Genomic DNA, 14961 nt, shown 5'->3' with positions numbered 1-14961 from the left:
AGAGGGCTTCGCCGGGATCTCCCTCCATTAATCAGCCAGTCGGTTAAGGTATGGAGATGGACCGGTAAATTAACGAAAACTGTGGGTATGGACCCGGACACCCCTATCTTTTCCCTGCAAGGAATGAGGGAACTTAAAGAACAACAAGGTGGGACAGTTTGGAGGTCATATGGAATTACGAATGTGGGACAATGGTGTCAAGATGGGACAGTAAAGTCCTTTTCCCAGTTGCAATCAGAGTTTAGCATACCCAAGGAAGTATTCTTTAGATACCTGCAAGTAAGAAGTGTCGTTGACACAGGGGGGTAGGCCTGATACCTGGGCGGTGGAGGAGGCCCCTTGTAAAGTCTTTATAAAACAACTTACTAAAGGGAAGCGAATGTCCAAGATGTACCGGTACCTCCAGTCCTTCTCTCAATCCGAGGAATTGGGGGCCCTCCGGGTTAAATGGATTGAGGATATTCCCCAGCTGGATGAGAATGGGTGGAGGGTGGCTCTGGCAAGTCCCCGGCACTCGACTAACTTAATGCGGACACAACAGGTCCAATTTAATATTCTTCACAGGATCTATATTACCCCGGTCAAAATGAAAAAATTCTCGGGGTCTGCATCAGATGGTTGTCCCAAATGTAGGGGTAGGCCGGCTACGTTTGATCATTTACTATGGAGTTGTAGGGATATCAGTAGGTTCTGGGGGGAGATAACGGAAACCCTTGTTCAAATAGGGGTTCCGAGAGTTGCGTTAAGTAAAATGAATATGGTTTTAGGGATATGGAAGGAAGCCGCAATTAACGGTGAGATGAGGCAATTGGTTAGAAGCCTAGTGGCCCTTGCCAAGGTGATAATAGCCCGACGATGGATGTCCCCACTGGCTCCGCACTACGGAGAATGGGTTAACCTGGTAAATCAGACTAGCGAACATGAAAAATACCTACATGCCTTGAGAGGTACGCTCGCTAAGTATCAGGGAAATTGGGGTCCCTGGAATAGGTCAGGATTCTACAAAGCCTGTAACACGGAGGGGGCTAATCTGTAGGGGGGGGGAGGGGAGGGGGGAGGGGGGAAGGGAGGAAAATACTTTGGGTTTTTTTTTTTCATTTTTTTTTTTCTTCTTTTCCTTTTCTGGTTAGGCGGCCAGTTCCACAGTGGGTAGGTAGAGGGCACGGGGGGACCTCCAGATCAGTATAGAGTTCTGTGGTCCTGCCCCAATATAAATGAATTGCTTAGACAAGCACGTCTACACATAGGGTGCACGGGTACACAAGTGGTATCGCAGCTAGGAAAGGAGCCCTAGAAGGATGAGATAGAACGCTTGGCCTGATGGCAATAAGACTCGTAGGACTAGTTTGTAGGCACAATATGGAGACACCGAAAAGGGGGGCACAGAGTATGCCAATGTTAAGGGTTAGTAATAGGATTAATCCCGGTAGATAGGGGGGGGGGAGTGGTTTACATAGAAAGGGGGAGGGCGTCACTTAATTTAAACTTTATGGTCAATGGACACTATTTCCCATACTTGATGGAGAGGTATCAGTAATGGGGACACACAAGACACCCTCTATATAGAGAGCACATGTGGCTCAAATGGGAATTTTTCTTTTTTTTTTTTTTGTCCTCTCTCTCTCTCTCTCTCTCCTTCTCTCCCCCCGCTCCTTCATGCCTCCTGCCTTACAAAGTGGGCGTATATTTCCAGAGAGGTGGGATCACCAAAAAAAGGGGGGGTTAAGGGGGTAAATGCATGTGATAGATTCGCCGGGGCAACCTACGGATGGCAAGGAAAGAAGGAGAGGGAGGCGAAGGGAGAAGGAGGGAAAGTGAACGAGGAAAAAGGAGCTAGAGAAGTGAGGAATAAGGGCAACAACACTTCAGTATATTCTAAGTCAATAGAGTGTTGGGCAAGCAAGAGACAGTATGTTCGGTTAGGGAAAAAGAAAGAGATGGGGCCAGGAAAAAAACAGTGAAACAGAGTGGGAGAAAGGGGGATATTTCGGGGGCTAGAGGAGGGCCAGGGAACAGCAAGCCGTTCAACAAGCCGGTTAATGTAATCATGTTTGGATATAAAAGACTATGTTAAAATAAATAGGTTGAGGATTGTAAATATATGTACATACATTTGCTTTGTTGCTGTGATTTTTTGAGTTTTTTGTGACCTTTTTTTTTTTTTTATTGGTGTATTGTCATGTATGTTTTTGGTACTGAAAAAGTAAAATAAAAACGAAATAAAAAAAAAAAAATGCACACATTGAACTTGAAATAGATCTTCTCACTTGAGACGACCACTGTATATACTGTCATGCAAATTAAGATCACTGTCATGCAAATTAAGTTTTAGTAGATGTAACAATAAAGAACTGGTAGGCCCCAGTGAGATTTGAACTCACGACCCCTGGTTTACAAGACCAGTGCTCTTACCCCTGAGCTATGAAGCCTTACATGAGAATGTATGTTTAAAAAAAAATCATGCATTTGTGGGGTTTCAAAGAAATCAAATTTGAAACTTAATTTTTGATTTTAATTTGTAGCTCTTTGACCCAATGGACACGGTTTACAAATGGCCGATTCTGAATCATTTGCAATCTCCATGCTAAATGCACACATTGAACTTGAAATAGATCTTCTCACTTGAGACTTGAGAAGACCACTGTATATACTGTCATGCAAATTAAGATCACTGTACATGCTGTCATGCAAATTAAGTTTTTGTAAATGAAACAATAAAGAACTGGAAGGCCCCAGTGAGACTTGAACTCACGACCCCTGGTTTACAAGACCAGTGCTCTAACCCCTGAGCTATGAAGCCTTACATGAGAATGTATGTTTAAAAAAAAATCATGCATTTGTGGGGTTTCAAAGAAATCAAATTTGAAATTTAATTTTTTATTTTAATTTGTAGCTCTTTGACCCAATGGACACTGTTTACAAATGACTGATTCTGAATCATTTGCAATCTCCATGCTAAATGCACACATTGAACTTGAAATAGATCTTCTCACTTGAGACGACCACTGTATATACTGTCATGCAAATTAAGATCACTGTACATGCTGTCATGCAAATTAAGTTTTAGTAGATGTAACAATAAAGAACTGGTAGGCCTCAGTGAGATTTGAACTCACGACCTCTGGTTTACGAGACCAGTGCTCTAACCCCTGAGCTACGAAGCCTGACATGAGACTGTATGTTTAAAAAAAAATCATGCATTTGTGGGGTTTCAAAGAAATCAAATTTGAAATTTAATTTTGGATTTTAATTTGTAGCTCCTTGACCCAATGGACACTGTTTACAAATGACTGATTCTGAATCATTTGCAATCTCCATGCTAAATGCACACATTGAACTTGAAATAGATCTTCTCACTTGAGACTTGAGAAGACCACTGTATATACTTTCATGCAAATTAAGATCACTGTACATGCTGTCATGCAAATTAAGTTTTTGTAAATGAAACAATAAAGAACTGGAAGGCCCCAGTGAGACTTGAACTCACGACCCCTGGTTTACGAGACCAGTGCTCTAACCCCTGAGCTATGGAGCCATGGTGGTACATTAATTTCTTGACATATATGGTGTCTGTGTACTGGAGGAACATAATCAATTGCAAATTGTACATTTTTTGGCAATTCATGCCAATGTACACTTTTTTCAAATGAAACTCTATGATATATTTCCAATGAGAGTGTTTAGGAAATATTATTATTCTGTATTTAGTGCCACAAGGGATCTGCGTTGTCCAATTACAGAGCACATAAACAAATTTGCAAAAAACAAAACAGTAAAGAGTCTTGGAGGCATGAGTGGTAGAAAGTAAGCAATTGGCAGGAGTGGTAATGAGAAAATGTGGGAATTTAAAGGGAGATAAGGTCATAGATGTAAATGGGAGAGGAGAAAGTGAGAACTAGAAGAGTCTGTAGTGCCATCAATATATAATGCAGTTGTGGAAGATGACGCAGTGTGGAGGGTGGTAAGATAATCAGGTCAGTCTTAGACGTGTTTAGTTTCAAAAAAGCACTGGGACATCCAAGAAGAGATAGCTGATAGACTGGTGGAGATACGAGTGAGTAAAAGTCTGGGGAGACAAGGTAGATTTGAGTATCAGCAGCAAAAAGATGATATTGTCAGTCAAAAAAGCTAATGAGCTCAACTAAAGAGGATGCATACAAAAAGAAAAGGAGAGGACAAAGAAAAGAACCTTGCGGGAAACATACTATTAGTGGAAGAGGGGTGAGGTAGAGTCCTGAGAGGAGACAGATAGGTAATGGACAGATAGGTAGGAAGAGGTTGTAAACAATAAGCTCAAGGAGTTTAGATGCATAGCTATGCTTGGGGCATGCATAGAATTGGTTGAACAATAAAGATATGAGACATGCAATTGAAAACAGTCAGAAAAATAGAATGAACGTCTTAAGTGATGCTCCAAATTGACTATCAAAGTATGTGAACAAATTGAAATAGATCTCTTTACTTTCGACTTTAAAAAACTACTTTACATATGGTCATGCAAATTAATTTTTAGTAGCTGTAACAATAAAGAACTGGTAGGCCCCAGTGAGATTTGAACTCACTCTAACCCCTGAGCTATGAAGCCTTACATGAGACTGTATGTTTGAAAAAAAATCATGCATTTGTGGGGTTTCAAAGAAATCAAATTTGAAATTTAATTTTGGATTTTAATTTGTAGCTCCTTGACCCAATGGACACTGTTTAGAAATGACTGATTCTGAATCATTTGCAATCTCCATGCTAAATGCACACATTGAACTTGAAATAGATCTTCTCACTTGAGACTTGAGAAGACCACTGTATATACTGTCATGCAAATTAAGATCACTGTACATGCTGTCATGCAAATTAAGTTTTTGTAAATGAAACAATAAAGAACTGGAAGGCCCCAGTGAGACTTGAACTCACGACCCCTGGTTTACGAGACCAGTGCTCTAACCCCTGAGCTATGGAGCCATGGAGGTGCATTAATTTCTAGACATATATGGTGTCTGTGTACTGGAGGAACATAATCAATTGCAAATTGTACATTTTTTGGCAATTCATGCCAATGTACACTTTTTTCAAATGAAACTCTATGATATATTTCCAATGAGAGTGTTTAAGAAATATTATTATTCTGTATTTAGTGCCACAAGGGATCTGCGTTGTCCAATTACAGAGCACATAAACAAATTTGCAAAAAACAAAACAGTAAAGAGTCTTGGAGGCATGAGTGGTAGAAAGTAAGCAATTGGCAGGAGTGGTAATGAGAAAATGTGGGAATTTAAAGGGAGATAAGGTCATAGATGTAAATGGGAGAGGAGAAAGTGAGAACTAGAAGAGTCTGTAGTGCCATCAATATATAATGCAGTTGTGGAAGATGACGCAGTGTGGAGGGTGGTAAGATAATCAGGTCAGTCTTAGACGTGTTTAGTTTCACAAAGCACTGGGACATCCAAGAAGAGATAGCTGATAGACTGGTGGAGATACGAGTGAGTAAAAGTCTGGGGAGACAAGGTAGATTTGAGTATCAGCAGCAAAAAGATGATATTGTCAGTCAAAAAAGCTAATGAGCTCAACTAAAGAGGATGCATACAAAAAGAAAAGGAGAGGACAAAGAAAAGAACCTTGCGGGAAACATACTATTAGTGGAAGAGGGGTGAGGTAGAGTCCTGAGAGGAGACAGATAGGCAATGGACAGATAGGTAGGAAGAGGTTGTAAACAATAAGCTCAAGGAGTTTAGATGCATAGCTATGCTTGGGGCATGCATAGAATTGGTTGAACAATAAAGATATGAGACATGCAATTGAAAACAGTCAGAAAAATAGAATGAACGTCTTAAGTGATGCTCCAAATTGACTATCAAAGTATGTGAACAAATTGAAATAGATCTCTTTACTTTCGACTTTAAAAAACTACTTTACATATGGTCATGCAAATTAATTTTTAGTAGCTGTAACAATAAAGAACTGGTAGGCCCCAGTGAGATTTGAACTCACTCTATAACCCCTGAGCTATGAAGCCTTACATGAGACTGTATGTTTGAAAAAAAATCATGCATTTGTGGGGTTTCAAAGAAATCAAATTTGAAATTTAATTTTGGATTTTAATTTGTAGCTCCTTGACCCAATGGACACTGTTTACAAATGACTGATTCTAAATCATTTGCAATCTCCATGCTAAATGCACACATTGAACTTGAAATAGATCTTCTCACTTGAGACTTGAGAAGACCACTGTATATACTGTCATGCAAATTAAGATCACTGTACATGCTGTCATGCAAATTAAGTTTTTGTAAATGAAACAATAAAGAACTGGAAGGCCCCAGTGAGACTTGAACTCACGACCCCTGGTTTACGAGACCAGTGCTCTAACCCCTGAGCTATGGAGCCATGGAGGTGCATTAATTTCTAGACATATATGGTGTCTGTGTACTGGAGGAACATAATCAATTGCAAATTGTACATTTTTTGGCAATTCATGCCAATGTACACTTTTTTCAAATGAAACTCTATGATATATTTCCAATGAGAGTGTTTAAGAAATATTATTATTCTGTATTTAGTGCCACAAGGGATCTGCGTTGTCCAATTATAGAGCACATAAACAAATTTGCAAAAAACAAAACAGTAAAGAGTCTTGGAGGCATGAGTGGCAGAAAGTAAGCAATTGGCAGGAGTGGTAATGAGAAAATGTGGGAATTTAAAGGGAGATAAGGTCATAGATGTAAATGGGAGAGGAGAAAGTGAGAAAGGAGAACTAGAAGAGTCTGTAGTGCCATCAATATATAATGCAGTTGTGGAAGATGACGCAGTGTGAAGGGTGGTTAGATAATCAGGTCAGTCTTAGACGTGTTTAGTTTCACAAAGCGCTGGGACATCCAAGAAGAGATAGCTGATAGACTGGTGGAGATACGAGTGAGTAAAAGTCTGGGGAGACAAGGTAGATTTGAGTATCAGCAGCAAAAAGATGATATTGTCAGTCAAAAAAGCTAATGAGCTCAACTAAAGAGGATGCATACAAAAAGAAAAGGAGAGGACAAAGAAAAGAACCTTGCGGGAAACATACTATTAGTGGAAGAGGGGTGAGGTAGAGTCCTGAGAGGAGACAGATAGGCAATGGACAGATAGGTAGGAAGAGATTGTAAACAATGAGCTCAAGGAGTTTGGATGCATAGCTATGCTTGGGGCTTGCATAGAATTGGTTGAACAATAAAGATATGAGACATGCAATTGAAAACAGTCAGAAAAATAGAATGAACGTCTTAAGTGATGCTCCAAATTGAGTATCAAAGTATGTGAACAAATTGAAATAGATCTCTTTACTTTCGACTTGATGAAACTACTTTACATATGGTCATGCAAATTAATTTTTAGTAGCTGTAACAATAAAGAACGGGTAGGCCCCAGTGAGATTTGAACTCACTCTAACCCCTGAGCTATGAAGCCTTACATGAGAATGTATGTTTAAAAAAAAATCATGCATTTGTGGGGTTTCAAAGAAATCAAATTTGAAATTTAATATTTGATTTTAATTTGTAGCTCTTTGACCCAATGGACACTGTTTACAAATGGCCGATTCTGAATCATTTGCAATCTCCATGCTAAATGCACACATTGAACTTGAAATAGATCTTCTCACTTTAGACGACCACTGTATATACTGTCATGCAAATTAAGATCACTGTACATGCTGTCATGCAAATTAAGTTTTAGTAGATGTAACAATAAAGAACTGGTACGACCCCTGGTTTACAAGACCAGTGCTCTAACCCCTGAGCTATGAAGCCTTACATGAGAATGTATGTTTAAAACAAAATCATGCATTTGTGGGGTTTCAAAGAAATATAATTTGAAATTTAATTTTGGATTTTAATTTGTAGCTCCTTGACCCAATGGACACTGTTTACAAATGACTGATTCTGAATCATTTGCAATCTCCGTGCTAAATGCACACATTGAACTTGAAATAGATCTTCTCACTTGAGACGACCACTGTATATACTGTCATGCAAATTAAGATCACTGTACAGGCTGTCATGCAAATTAAGTTTTTGTAAATGAAACAATAAAGAACTGGAAGGCCCAAGTGAGACTTGAACTCACGACCCCTGGTTTACGAGACCAGTGCTCTAACCCCTGAGCTATGGAGCCATGGAGGTGCATTAATTTCTAGACATATATGGTGTCTGTGTACTGGAGGAACATAATCAATTGCAAATTGTACATTTTTTGGCAATTCATGCCAATGTACACTTTTTTCAAATGAAACTCTATGATATATTTCCAATGAGAGTGTTTAAGAAATATTATTATTCTGTATTTAGTGCCACAAGGGATCTGCGTTGTCAAATTACAGAGCTCATAAACAAATTTGCAAAAAACAAAACAGTAAAGAGTCTTGGAGGCATGAGTGGTAGAAAGTAAGCAATTGGCAGGAGTGGTAATGAGAAAATGTGGGAATTTAAAGGGAGATAAGGTCATAGATGTAAATGGGAGAGGAGAAAGTGAGAACTAGAAGAGTCTGTAGTGCCATCAATATATAATGCAGTTGTGGAGGGTGGTAAGATAATCAGGTCAGTCTTAGACGTGTTTAGTTTCACAAAGCACTGGGACATCCAAGAAGAGATAGCTGATAGACTGGTGGAGATACGAGTGAGTAAAAGTCTGGGGAGACAAGGTAGATTTGAGTATCAGCAGCAAAAAGATGATATTGTCAGTCAAAAAAGCTAATGAGCTCAACTAAAGAGGATGCATACAAAAAGAAAAGGAGAGGACAAAGAAAAGAACCTTGCGGGAAACATACTATTAGTGGAAGAGGGGTGAGGTAGAGTCCTGAGAGGAGACAGATAGGCAATGGACAGATAGGTAGGAAGAGGTTGTAAACAATGAGCTCAAGGAGTTTGGATGCATAGCTATGCTTGGGGCATGCATAGAATTGGTTGAACAATAAAGATATGAGACATGCAATTGAAAACAGTCAGAAAAATAGAATGAACGTCTTAAGTGATGCTCCAAATTGACTATCAAAGTATGTGAACAAATTGAAATAGATCTCTTAACTTTCGACTTTAAAAAACTACTTTACATATGGTCATGCAAATTAATTTTTAGTAGCTGTAACAATAAAGAACTGGTAGGCCCCAGTGAGATTTGAACTCACTCTAACCCCTGAGCTATGAAGCCTTACATGAGACTGTATGTTTGAAAAAAAATCATGCATTTGTGGGGTTTCAAAGAAATCAAATTTGAAATTTAATTTTGGATTTTAATTTGTAGCTCCTTGACCCAATGGACACTGTTTACAAATGACTGATTCTGAATCATTTGCAATCTCCATGCTAAATGCACACATTGAACTTGAAATAGATCTTCTCACTTGAGACTTGAGAAGACCACTGTATATACTGTCATGCAAATTAAGATCACTGTGCATACCGTCATGCAAATTAAGTTTTAGTAGATGTAACAATAAAGAACTGGTAGGCCCCAGTGAGATTTGAAGTCACGACCCCTGGTTTACAAGACCAGTGCTCTAACCCCTGAGCTATGAAGCCTTACATGAGAATGTATGTTTAAAAAAAATTCATGCATTTGTGGGGTTTCAAAGAAATCAAATTTGAAATTTAATTTTGGATTTTAAATTGTAGCTCCTTGACCCAATGGACACTGTTTACAAATGACTGATTCTGAATCATTTGCAATCTCCATGCTAAATGCACACATTGAACTTGAAATAGATCTTCTCACTTGAGACTTGAGAAGACCACTGTATATACTGTCATGCAAATTAAGATCACTGTACATACCGTCATGCAAATTAAGTTTTAGTAGATGTAACAATAAAGAACTGGTAGGCCCCAGTGAGATTTGAACTCACGACCCCTGGTTTACAAGACCAGTGCTCTAACCCCTGAGCTATGAAGCCTTACATGAGAATGTATGTTTAAAAAAAAATCATGCATTTGTGGGGTTTCAAAGAAATCAAATTTGAAATTTAATTTTGGATTTTAATTTGTAGCTCCTTGACCCAATGGACACTGTTTACAAATGACTGATTCTGAATCATTTGCAATCTCCATGCTAAATGCACACATTGAACTTGAAATAGATCTTCTCACTTGAGACGACCACTGTATATACTGTCATGCAAATTAAGATCACTGTACATACTGTCATGCAAATTAAGTTTTAGTAGATGTAACAATAAAGAACTGGTAGGCCCCAGTGAGATTTGAACTCACGACCCCTGGTTTACGAGACCAGTGCTCTAACCCCTGAGCTATGAAGCCTGACATGAGACTGTATGTTTAAAAAAAAAATCATGCATTTGTGGGGTTTCAAAGAAATCAAATTTGAAATTTAATTTTTGATTTTAATTTGTAGCTCTTTGACCCAATGGACACTGTTTACAAATGGCCGATTCTGAATCATTTGCAATCTCCATGCTAAATGCACACATTGAACTTGAAATAGATCTTCTCACTTTAGACGACCACTGTATATACTGTCATGCAAATTAAGATCACTGTACATGCTGTCATGCAAATTAAGTTTTAGTAGATGTAACAATAAAGAACTGGTACGACCCCTGGTTTACAAGACCAGTGCTCTAACCCCTGAGCTATGAAGCCTTACGTGAGAATGTATGTTTAAAACAAAATCATGCATTTGTGGGGTTTCAAAGAAATCAAATTTGAAATTTAATTTTGGATTTTAATTTGTAGCTCCTTGACCCAATGGACACTGTTTACAAATGACTGATTCTGAATCATTTGCAATCTCCGTGCTAAATGCACACATTGAACTTGAAATAGATCTTCTCACTTGAGACGACCACTGTATATACTGTCATGCAAATTAAGATCACTGTACATACTGTCATGCAAATTAAGTTTTAGTAGATGTAACAATAAAGAACTGGTAGGCCCCAGTGAGATTTGAACTCACGACCCCTGGTTTACGAGACCAGTGCTCTAACCCCTGAGCTATGAAGCCTGACATGAGACTGTATGTTTAAAAAAAAAATCATGCATTTGTGGGGTTTCAAAGAAATCAAATTTGAAATTTAATTTTTGATTTTAATTTGTAGCTCTTTGACCCAATGGACACTGTTTACAAATGGCCGATTCTGAATCATTTGCAATCTCCATGCTAAATGCACACATTGAACTTGAAATAGATCTTCTCACTTTAGACGACCACTGTATATACTGTCATGCAAATTAAGATCACTGTACATGCTGTCATGCAAATTAAGTTTTAGTAGATGTAACAATAAAAAACTGGTACGACCCCTGGTTTACAAGACCAGTGCTCTAACCCCTGAGCTATGAAGCCTTACGTGAGAATGTATGTTTAAAACAAAATCATGCATTTGTGGGGTTTCAAAGAAATCAAATTTGAAATTTAATTTTGGATTTTAATTTGTAGCTCCTTGACCCAATGGACACTGTTTACAAATGACTGATTCTGAATCATTTGCAATCTCCGTGCTAAATGCACACATTGAACTTGAAATAGATCTTCTCACTTGAGACTTGAGAAGACCACTGTATATACTGTCATGCAAATTAAGATCACTGTACATGCTGTCATGCAAATTAAGTTTTTGTAAATGAAACAATAAAGAACTGGAAGGCCCAAGTGAGACTTGAACTCACGACCCCTGGTTTACGAGACCAGTGCTCTAACCCCTGAGCTATGGAGCCATGGAGGTGCATTAATTTCTAGACATATATGGTGTCTGTGTACTGGAGGAACATAATCAATTGCAAATTGTAAATTTTTTGGCAATTCATGCCAATGTACACTTTTTTCAAATGAAACTCTATGATATATTTCCAATGAGAGTGTTTAAGAAATATTATTATTCTGTATTTAGTGCCACAAGGGATCTGCGTTGTCAAATTACAGAGCACATAAACAAATTTGCAAAAAAACAAAACAGTAAAGAGTCTTGGAGGCATGAGTGGTAGAAAGTAAGCAATTGGCAGGAGTGGTAATGAGAAAATGTGGGAATTTAAAGGGAGATAAGGTCATAGATGTAAATGGGAGAGGAGAAAGTGAGAAAGGAGAACTAGAAGAGTCTGTAGTGCCATCAATATATAATGCAGTTGTGGAAGATGACGCAGTGTGGAGGGTGGTAAGATAATCAGGTCAATCTTAGACGTGTTTAGTTTCACAAAGCGCTGGGACATCCAAGAAGAGATAGCTGATAGACTGGTGGAGATACGAGTGAGTAAAAGTCTGGGGATACAAGGTAGATTTGAGTATCAGCAGCAAAAAGATGATATTGTCAGTCAAAAAAGCTAATGAGCTCAACTAAAGAGGATGCATACAAAAAGAAAAGGAGAGGACAAAGAAAAGAACCTTGCGGGAAACATACTATTAGTGGAAGAGGGGTGAGGTAGAGTCCTGAGAGGAGACAGATAGGCAATGGACAGATAGGTAGGAAGAGGTTGTAAACAATGAGCTCAAGGAGTTTGGATGCATAGCTATGCTTGGGGCATGCATAGAATTGGTTGAACAATAAAGATATGAGACATGCAATTGAAAACAGTCAGAAAAATAGAATGAACGTCTTAAGTGATGCTCCAAATTGACTATCAAAGTATGTGAACAAATTGAAATAGATCTCTTTACTTTCGACTTGATGAAACTACTTTACATATGGTCATGCAAATTATTGTTAGTAGCTGTAACAATAAAGAACTGGTAGGCCCCAGTGAGATTTGAACTCACTCTAACCCCTGAGCTATGAAGCCTTACATGAGAATGTATGTTTAAAAAAAAATCATGCATTTGTGGGGTTTCAAAGAAATCAAATTTGAAATTTAATTTTGGATTTTAATTTGTAGCTCCTTGACCCAATGGACACTGTTTACAAATGACTGATTCTGAATCATTTGCAATCTCCATGCTAAATGCACACATTGAACTTGAAATAGATCTTCTCACTTGAGACTTGAGAAGACCACTGTATATACTGTCATGCAAATTAAGATCACTGTACATACTGTCATGCAAATTAAGTTTGAGTAGATGTAACAATAAAGAACTGGTTGGCCCCAGTGAGATTTGAACTCACGACCCCTGGTTTACGAGACCAGTGCTCTAACCCCTGAGCTATGAAGCCTGACATGAGACTGTATGTTTAAAAAAAAATCATGCATTTGTGGGGTTTCAAAGAAATCAAATTTGAAATTTAATTTTGGATTTTAATTTGTAGCTCCTTGACCCAATGGACACTGTTTACAAATGACTGATTCTGAATCATTTGCAATCTCCATGCTAAATGCACACATTGAACTTGAAATAGATCTTCTCACTTGAGACTTGAGAAGACCACTGTATATACTGTCATGCAAATTAAGATCACTGTACATGCTGTCATGCAAATTAAGTTTTTGTAAATGAAACAATAAAGAACTGGAAGGCCCCAGTGAGACTTGAACTCACGACCCCTGGTTTACGAGACCAGTGCTCTAACCCCTGAGCTATGGAGCCATGGAGGTGCATTTATTTCTAGACATATATGGTGTCTGTGTACTGGAGGAACATAATTAATTGCAAATTGTACATTTTTTGGCAATTCATGCCAATGTACACTTTTTTCAAATGAAACTCCATGATATATTTCCAATGAGAGTGTTTAAGAAATATTATTATTCTGTATTTAGTGCCACAAGGGATCTGCGTTGTCCAATTACAGAGCACATAAACAAATTTGCAAAAAACAAAACAGTAAAGAGTCTTGGAGGCATGAGTGGTAGAAAGTAAGCAATTGGCAGGAGTGGTAATGAGAAAATGTGGGAATTTAAAGGGAGATAAGGTCATAGATGTAAATGGGAGAGGAGAAAGTGAGAACTAGAAGAGTCTGTAGTGCCATCAATATATAATGCAGTTGTGGAAGATGACGCAGTGTGAAGGGTGGTAAGATAATCAGGTCAGTCTTAGACGTGTTTAGTTTCACAAAGCGCTGGGACATCCAAGAAGAGATAGCTGATAGACTGGTGGAGATACGAGTGAGTAAAAGTCTGGGGAGACAAGGTAGATTTGAGTATCAGCAGCAAAAAGATGATATTGTCAGTCAAAAAAGCTAATGAGCTCAACTAAAGAGGATGCATACAAAAAGAAAAGGAGAGGACAAAGAAAAGAACCTTGCGGGAAACATACTATTAGTGGAAGAGGGGTGAGGTAGAGTCCTGAGAGGAGACAGATAGGCAATGGACAGATAGGTAGGAAGAGGTTGTAAACAATAAGCTCAAGGAGTTTAGATGCATAGCTATGCTTGGGGCATGCATAGAATTGGTTGAACAATAAAGATATGAGACATGCAATTGAAAACAGTCAGAAAAATAGAATGAACGTCTTAAGTGATGCTCCAAATTGACTATCAAAGTATGTGAACAAATTGAAATAGATCTCTTTACTTTCGACTTTAAAAAACTACTTTACATATGGTCATGCAAATTAATTTTTAGTAGCTGTAACAATAAAGAACTGGTAGGCCCCAGTGAGATTTGAACTCACTCTAACCCCTGAGCTAAGAAGCCTTACATGAGACTGTATGTTTGAAAAAAAATCATGCATTTGTGGGGTTTCAAAGAAATCAAATTTGAAATTTAATTTTGGATTTTAATTTGTAGCTCCTTGACCCAATGGACACTGTTTAGAAATGACTGATTCTGAATCATTTGCAATCTCCATGCTAAATGCACACATTGAACTTGAAATAGATCTTCTCACTTGAGACTTGAGAAGACCACTGTATATACTGTCATGCAAATTAAGATCACTGTACATGCTGTCATGCAAATTAAGTTTTTGTAAATGAAACAATAAAGAACTGGAAGGCCCCAGTGAGACTTGAACTCACGACCCCTGGTTTACGAGACCAGTGCTCTAACCCCTGAGCTATGGAGCCATGGAGGTGCATTAATTTCTAGACATATATGGTGTCTGTGTACTGGA

The 14961-nt window shown here is 38.3% G+C and overlaps 15 non-coding genes across 15 annotated transcripts; all 15 read right to left on the bottom strand.

Moving 5' to 3' along the window:
* Positions 1 to 2356: 2356 nt before the first annotated feature.
* Positions 2357 to 2429, bottom strand: TRNAT-UGU (transfer RNA threonine (anticodon UGU)). Its single transcript has one exon. It is a non-coding gene; the product is annotated as a tRNA-Thr (tRNA).
* A 298-nt stretch (positions 2430 to 2727) lies between these two features.
* TRNAT-UGU (transfer RNA threonine (anticodon UGU)) lies at positions 2728 to 2800 on the bottom strand. The gene has a single exon. It is a non-coding gene; the product is annotated as a tRNA-Thr (tRNA).
* Positions 2801 to 3091: 291 nt separating this feature from the next.
* TRNAT-CGU (transfer RNA threonine (anticodon CGU)) lies at positions 3092 to 3164 on the bottom strand. Its single transcript has one exon. It is a non-coding gene; the product is annotated as a tRNA-Thr (tRNA).
* A 298-nt stretch (positions 3165 to 3462) lies between these two features.
* Positions 3463 to 3535, bottom strand: TRNAT-CGU (transfer RNA threonine (anticodon CGU)). Its single transcript has one exon. It is a non-coding gene; the product is annotated as a tRNA-Thr (tRNA).
* Positions 3536 to 4883: 1348 nt separating this feature from the next.
* Positions 4884 to 4956, bottom strand: TRNAT-CGU (transfer RNA threonine (anticodon CGU)). Its single transcript has one exon. It is a non-coding gene; the product is annotated as a tRNA-Thr (tRNA).
* Positions 4957 to 6305: 1349 nt separating this feature from the next.
* On the bottom strand, positions 6306 to 6378 carry TRNAT-CGU (transfer RNA threonine (anticodon CGU)). The gene has a single exon. It is a non-coding gene; the product is annotated as a tRNA-Thr (tRNA).
* Positions 6379 to 8066: 1688 nt separating this feature from the next.
* TRNAT-CGU (transfer RNA threonine (anticodon CGU)) lies at positions 8067 to 8139 on the bottom strand. Its single transcript has one exon. It is a non-coding gene; the product is annotated as a tRNA-Thr (tRNA).
* A 1330-nt stretch (positions 8140 to 9469) lies between these two features.
* Positions 9470 to 9542, bottom strand: TRNAT-UGU (transfer RNA threonine (anticodon UGU)). Its single transcript has one exon. It is a non-coding gene; the product is annotated as a tRNA-Thr (tRNA).
* Positions 9543 to 9840: 298 nt separating this feature from the next.
* TRNAT-UGU (transfer RNA threonine (anticodon UGU)) lies at positions 9841 to 9913 on the bottom strand. The gene has a single exon. It is a non-coding gene; the product is annotated as a tRNA-Thr (tRNA).
* A 291-nt stretch (positions 9914 to 10204) lies between these two features.
* Positions 10205 to 10277, bottom strand: TRNAT-CGU (transfer RNA threonine (anticodon CGU)). Its single transcript has one exon. It is a non-coding gene; the product is annotated as a tRNA-Thr (tRNA).
* A 633-nt stretch (positions 10278 to 10910) lies between these two features.
* On the bottom strand, positions 10911 to 10983 carry TRNAT-CGU (transfer RNA threonine (anticodon CGU)). Its single transcript has one exon. It is a non-coding gene; the product is annotated as a tRNA-Thr (tRNA).
* Positions 10984 to 11623: 640 nt separating this feature from the next.
* On the bottom strand, positions 11624 to 11696 carry TRNAT-CGU (transfer RNA threonine (anticodon CGU)). Its single transcript has one exon. It is a non-coding gene; the product is annotated as a tRNA-Thr (tRNA).
* A 1354-nt stretch (positions 11697 to 13050) lies between these two features.
* On the bottom strand, positions 13051 to 13123 carry TRNAT-CGU (transfer RNA threonine (anticodon CGU)). Its single transcript has one exon. It is a non-coding gene; the product is annotated as a tRNA-Thr (tRNA).
* Positions 13124 to 13421: 298 nt separating this feature from the next.
* On the bottom strand, positions 13422 to 13494 carry TRNAT-CGU (transfer RNA threonine (anticodon CGU)). The gene has a single exon. It is a non-coding gene; the product is annotated as a tRNA-Thr (tRNA).
* A 1347-nt stretch (positions 13495 to 14841) lies between these two features.
* Positions 14842 to 14914, bottom strand: TRNAT-CGU (transfer RNA threonine (anticodon CGU)). Its single transcript has one exon. It is a non-coding gene; the product is annotated as a tRNA-Thr (tRNA).
* Between the last annotated feature and the right edge of the window lie 47 nt (positions 14915 to 14961).

Source organism: Crinia signifera, chromosome 11 (assembly GCF_055691185.1).
Source record: "Crinia signifera chromosome 11, ASM5569118v1, whole genome shotgun sequence".
Lineage (NCBI taxonomy): Eukaryota > Metazoa > Chordata > Amphibia > Anura > Myobatrachidae > Crinia > Crinia signifera.
Note: the sequence above shows the minus strand (reverse complement) of the source record. Positions and strands in the feature narration are given on the sequence as shown.